At 32.1% G+C, this 6,941-nt stretch overlaps 1 non-coding gene across 1 annotated transcript; it reads right to left on the minus strand.

The window, feature by feature from the left end:
* Nucleotides 1-372: 372 nt before the first annotated feature.
* Nucleotides 373-591, minus strand: LOC112019290 (small nucleolar RNA U3). Its single transcript, XR_002883666.1, has one exon. It is a non-coding gene; the product is annotated as a small nucleolar RNA U3 (small nucleolar RNA).
* Nucleotides 592-6,941: the final 6,350 nt, after the last annotated feature.

The following is a 6,941-nucleotide window of genomic DNA, read 5'->3' on the forward strand; positions in this document are numbered from 1 at the left end:
CGCATGCTCAGAGGCTCTTCTATTTTTTGGATAAGAATTAATTTAGAACATTTATTATAATTTGATATACTACATTTTTCAATCACAAAAAGACCTAGGAGTGTGATGAGTATTATGTGTGGTAAAATAATTTTTTATTAAACCCCTAAGTTTTTTTTTGTGATTGGAAAATGTAGTAATCCCAAATTATAATAAATGTTCTAAATTAACTTTTACCAAAAAATAGAAGAGCCTCCGAGCACGCGCATGAGCGCATGCTCAGAAGCTAGTGTAATACTAATATATGTGAGTGTTATGAACAAAATATCAGTTGGGAATTTTATCAAACACTATGCATGAAAATAAGAACAAAAGCAAAAAGTTTTGTATGGAAGCCCGTCAAACAGCCATGCGACCGCCCCAATTGGGCCAGGCCCAAAGTTGAGAACGATCATCTATAGATTAGTGCCTCAATCAGAAGCACCAAAGACCGTTAATCACGCTCTAATCGCACGGCCTTGATTAATCCACCGGGTTTAGGTCCGATCTCCTTTGTGATCAAGGATACAGAGGTACGATCCTATAGAACAGATCCTGTTCAAGTAAGGTCGTGACCAAATACGCTGAAGCCAATGTTATAACGTGAAGTCTTGCTAACTATCTAGCCGATATGGGACAAGCTCGCTTCGGTTACAAAATAATACTACTTGCTTATTGACAAAACTACCCCTTTACATGTTCCCACTTCATTCTTTGCTGTCTTGGAAAGGACAAAAATGCCCCCCAGTTCCCTAGATCAATCAGGACAGCTCTTAAATCTTTTTTTTTTTTTTTTTTGCTGCTACATAGGACCGCTTTTAATTCGTATTTAAAAAATAGTTTTTGTTGTTTAAATAACATATCACGTATTTTCATAATACTTTTTCACTTATACGTATTTTTAAAAAATTTAAACAATAGAATAATATTACCAAACGAGCTCCAAATTACTTAAGATTCATGATAAAATAAAAAAATACAAAATAAAAAATAAAATAAAACAAGGCACCCATTAACGGGTCCAAATAAGGACTAAAGAAAATGACCAAATTAAAGTAGTAGTTTTGTATATTAGATACAACTTTAATGGTGTTGTAATATCCAATATTGTATTAAGTGTGCATTTGGCATTTGATTATAAGCTCTCTTTTTTTATAATTGATAAATTGGGCTTTTATCAATTATTTAAACATGTGTTTTCAATAAATTATTGCAATTTATAATACGCTTAAACTATATTCAAAATTTCCAAATTCATCAAAATCAATCAAACTAAAAAAATTAAAATAAATATAATAAAATAAAGAGCAAGACTTAGGTACAGTACTTAGGTTTTGTTCCTTAGATTTCTCTTTTAAAATTCTATCATGTGGATTTTTTTTCATGAAATGAAAGTGTATTTTTTTAGTTAAGTAGCCATATAGCTGAATCTTAAGAGGGAAACCTGAAAAACAGTACCTAAGTTTTGTCCTAAAATAAATTATCAACCAAATAACTTGTGGGAGCAATTTGAATACTTTAAATTATATAAAGTCATTAACTCTCCGTTTGTTTCAATATAAACCTTTTGTGATGATAATTTTTCGAGTTTTTCAGTATTTAGTAACATTAAATCGATGTACCATATACAATCCCAAATCAATGTTTTATTTTTTTTTCCCCCAATGTTATAGAAAGAGACTGCTAGATCTAGGTATGTGCCAGTTCAATATGCTTTTCCTCAAACTGACGGGCAACTAGTGATTCATTCAGTGTTATGTAACATTGTAACCACCAAAGCATGCATGCTGGAGGATTCACTTACCAGTCACCACAGAGCAAAATCCAAGCAATGCAAATGAAATTAACATGAATTTAACACCAATATACTTGACTTTTTAGTTTACCACAATAGAATACAATTCCCCCACGGCAATCTTCTTTTCTTTTGCTCAGTCCACTTTGAGCCTTTGAGTCCATCCGTGTGTCTTTGTGGCTTTTTTGTTCTGTAACTTAAGCACCTAACAAGAAGAAACAAAGTTTCTTTTCTTCAAAAACTATTCCAAAACATTACCTCACCATCTTGAAATTCATGAAATTGGAATTTGAATAGGGTGTGCCTTGGGGGAGTGGACATGGTTGTGGAGTAACTAAAGCTCATGGTTGGTCTTAGGCCTTGACCATTTAGGTCATGGTATAATGCCCCCTCATCCCAGGCCCTTAACCACTAGGTTGCCCCCTGACGGGTGTGATAAAGTTCCATATTTAATGGTAAAAGAAAACTCGAAAGCCATATGCATGAGTTCTCAATTCAAGAACACTACTTTCAGCTCTACCTATGCACAAGTTCACAACTTCTTACTGCTTAAGCCATGTGTCACGAGTTGGAGTCCATAATCTGGCTACCAATTTCCTCTCCTAAATCCAGCAAAAGCAGGAGTCTTGTGCACTGCATTTGACCTTTTTTACCTTTAGCTCTATCTGCTTTAGAGTGACTTGTTAGAGAACTCAAGATTGTCTACAGACTCCATTTATTTGAACTATTGTAACAGACCTAATGTAAGGCAATTAGATGACATTACAAGGTGAATACTGCCCTGTGCGTGTTGCCCTGAGCAAATAGCACAGACCACATTTAGCACTTAGAGAGTTGCAAACTATATTAAAGCCATCTAAGTACTCACGCCCCATCTAACAAGAAGACTCCCAATTTCTCTCTCTTTCTTTTTTTTTTCCTGTACAAAAGCAGTAAATAGTAACACACAAGATTTACTGACTTCTAAATTTCTAATCAGAAAATCATCAAATCTATGTCAAAGTTTTACATTTGAGATTGTTGTATTGGAAATTACATACACATGTGAAAACAGTATGAGATAACGCAAATCCCATATCCAATAAATCTAAAATGCAAAACCTTGCAACCATGAGAGTCAAAGGCAAGAATAACATTATATTGGAGTCAAAAAGTTAAAACAGTTCAGTTCCACATACCTTCTCAGATTGAATTTCTACATCCAAAAGATCCATTTTAGTTTGATACACACTCAACAATTGAGGAACATTGTCCTCAAATTTTATAACAAACTTCTCCAAAAATAACTTCTCATTAGGTAGTAAGAAAGTCGCTAAGCTTAAATCACTCTTGATCAAATTCTTTGCTAACAAAATTTGAACAACTGAACACCTAGGGATGATCCTTTTCTCCAAGCTTAAATTCAGAACCACAGGATTCATAAGAATATCCGTTGATGGCCGTCCCAATTTATTCACAATGAAGTTCATTACTTTTGTGATCTTCTCATCTGATAGAAGCATAAAATTTGGAAACCTTCTAAATGCTAAGAGAGTGTCCTCCTTAGACCAACCCCACCTCCTTAAAATCTCAAATTTATATTCCCACGTCGGCTTTTTTATTGACAAAATCACTTCGATTGCTTGCACAAATGCAAATTTTGAAGGATCAAAACCCATTTCCTTAACCTCCTGGACAGCTTTCACAAACTTACTAGGCTTAATGAATGCAACAGACGGAGAACGAGTCACCAAGAAAGAGATGGTGGATGGAGGTGCTCCAACTTCTCTCAAAAGTGCAATATTTGGAACCATAGTCTTTGTTCCATTACTTAGCAAAGCCCTTTGAGAGCGCCCTAAAGCTGTAATGACTTTCTCATTCTCAAGGAGCAGACTCTTGAGGAAATCATAGCAGGGAATAAGATTGTTCTTTAAGCTCCTTCTCAGCATGTCAGGATTCAAACTAAGGATTCTAGGGAGGTCAGAGCCTGAAACCCCTATAGAACGCAAAAACTCGAATTTGGGCAAAAGGGTGTTCTCAGGATGAGATAAAAGTAGCAGTGGGATTTTTGTGACGAGTTTGGTGATTTGGGAGTCAATGAATCCACTCTCTTTGAGAAGATTAAGCACTAAGTCTGGTTTATCTGGGTTTTCAAAATGTACCTTGTGGGATGCTAAAAGAGCAGATTTTGGTGACAACCCACATGAGTTTATGAGATAAGACACTGTAAAAGAATGTGTTTTTTGCTGTTCTGGTTCAGATAAACCTAATGAAGAAAATGATTTGATGCTAAAGAAAGCAGTTTTCTGAAGAAGACCCAATTGAAATTGGGTCCTCCTATTCCTGTGTGTGATAAAAACTAAAAGTAGCTGTCTTGAAGAGAGAAAAGCAAACATAATTGACTCACTCACCGAGTTTGCCTGAATCAGCTTCAACTGGGCGAGTTTGATTGTCTGATTAATCCTTCAATGGCCTCTGACACTGAGCTATGCGGACTGCGGGAAACTGAAGAATCAGAGAACAGATTGAGAAAGTGAGAGAATTGAGAGTTAAGACTTTCGTCCGAGGGTTTAACTAATTTATTTAACTAATAATTTATATATTGAATAAAATAAAAAGTAATACTTTTTTTTAGCGCTCGCGGCAACCCAATTGAAATTGGGTCCTCCTATTCCTGTGTGTGATAAAAACTAAAAGTAGCTGTCTTGAAGAGAGAAAAGCAAACATAATTGACTCACTCACCGAGTTTGCCTGAATCAGCTTCAACTGGGCGAGTTTGATTGTCTGATTAATCCTTCAATGGCCTCTGACACTGAGCTATGCGGACTGCGGGAAACTGAAGAATCAGAGAACAGATTGAGAAAGTGAGAGAATTGAGAGTTAAGACTTTCGTCCGAGGGTTTAACTAATTTATTTAACTAATAATTTATATATTGAATAAAATAAAAAGTAATACTTTTTTTTAGCGCTCGCGGCGGTGCTCAAAGTTAAAAAATTATTTTTAGCACCGCTAAAAAGCTATTTGGAGCTAAAGCAGTAGAGCTATAGTTAATAAATTTGGCTTCTCAATTATAGTGCACAATTAAAAATAGACGTGCACTGTAGCTCAATGGTAAAAAAAAATTATTTTATTTTGTGTTCACACTACTAGTTTGCATATTTATGGTGTTTTTTTTTAATGGGATGTATTATTTTACTGTAGTAGATATATTATTTTATTATGTTGAAAGCTAAAATAGATAAAGTAACTTTTTGTTGTGCTAAATAGCTAAAAATATAATTCCACTACTGTGGATGCTCTAAGAACACACGAATACGAAAGTAGAATATATAGTATTTTAAACAGATTTATAATATATTATATAACTAGAGTACTACTACAAAATATCTAAATAATTAATCAAATGTTTAAAAATTATAAAATATTTAAATAATTAATCAAACTATATTTTTAAAAGGCATAAAACATCAATGCAAAATCCACATTGCCAACCCAAACCTAGGTAAGTTAATTAGATAAAAAAAAAAAATAAATATTTGTTGGTGATCTTATAAAAATTATTTCACAATCTTGTATTGTAAAAATTTATATATAATTTTACTACAAATACATTATTTTGTCAATAAATTACAAAGAATAATTTGATAACTTATGAATTTATTTTAAAAATTACACAATCAAATTTCAAGTCTATATTAGTATATTTTTATGCGTATGTGTGTGTATATATATAATCATCTAAAACACTTGCGTTTCCTTCTTTATTAATATTATCATAATCCAATTTTCCCTTTGTTTTATCAATATTGAAGTCGTCTCATTAAAATTAGTAAAACATCTTTAACCCGCCAAAAAAAAAGGGACAAGGCTTCAACAAGGCACTCATGATCCAACTTCACCCCTCCCCCCCTTGACATATTTTATGTTGAGAGTGATTAATTTAAGGGATTTACAATGAAGTTTTCACTTAATTTAATTACATTAACAATGAGAAAATAAAAATAAACCTTACAACATAAATTTAATAAATAATGAAAATTACACAAATTGTTTGAATTGAATTAAATTACAGAGTTTTGATTCTATATACAATCTAAAAAATAAATACGTGGATTTTTTTTCTAATTACAAATGCATCAATAATAAAAATATTAAAAAATAGAAAAGAAAAGTATATCAATAGGACCCAATAGACATCTCATTGACTAAGGTCGACATTAAATCACCAAATGGAAAGATATTAGACACTTATCCCACACAAATCTCATAGGATATAATAATAATATGAACAAGCTCATGTATACTATCATTCAATCGCATAATAAAGATAATTGTTTGAATTGAATTAAATTACAGAGTTTTGATTCTATATACAATCTAAAAAATAAATACGTGGATTTTTTTTCTAATTACAAATGCATCAATAATAAAAATATTAAAAAATAGAAAAGAAAAGTATATCAATAGGACCCAATAGACATCTCATTGACTAAGGTCGACATTAAATCACCAAATGGAAAGATATTAGACACTTATCCCACACAAATCTCATAGGATATAATAATAATATGAACAAGCTCATGTATACTATCATTCAATCGCATAATAAAGATATAAATTAGGAACTTAACCAAATAACCCAATCCACGAGATATATTCACCTAACTTTCATAAACAAGGATTTGAAAAAAGCTTAGGGGTGACAAATTTTCCTTTGATTTTTTTCTCCTAAAAGGGGAAAATGTATTATTCACAAAACAACTAGAAAAACTCAAAATAACTAGATTATATATACATTACATAGGCAAAACTTCAAATTTAAATTAAAAATTAAAAAGACTATGCCCTATTTTGTTACATTATAATTGAAAGAAAATGCTTATATATAATCAAATGTTTTGTTGCATTATTTTGTAATAGTATTTATTAAGAGATGACAATAGACCAATCAGTTCAACTAGCACCTCTTCGCGTTTTCAATAGAAACTTCCACTCATTTCTCAAAAAAAAAAAAAAAAACTTCCACACCCTCAAAGGTTCAAATCTTCCACCACACAACAATCAAAATGAAATAATAAAAAAATCTATAGAGAAATTAGCACCAATTTCATTTATTATGGGGTGAGTTGAAATCTCTTGTATCAGTTC

This window comes from Quercus suber, unplaced genomic scaffold, assembly GCF_002906115.3.
Source record: "Quercus suber isolate HL8 unplaced genomic scaffold, Cork oak 2.0 scaffold_78, whole genome shotgun sequence".
Lineage (NCBI taxonomy): Eukaryota > Viridiplantae > Streptophyta > Magnoliopsida > Fagales > Fagaceae > Quercus > Quercus suber.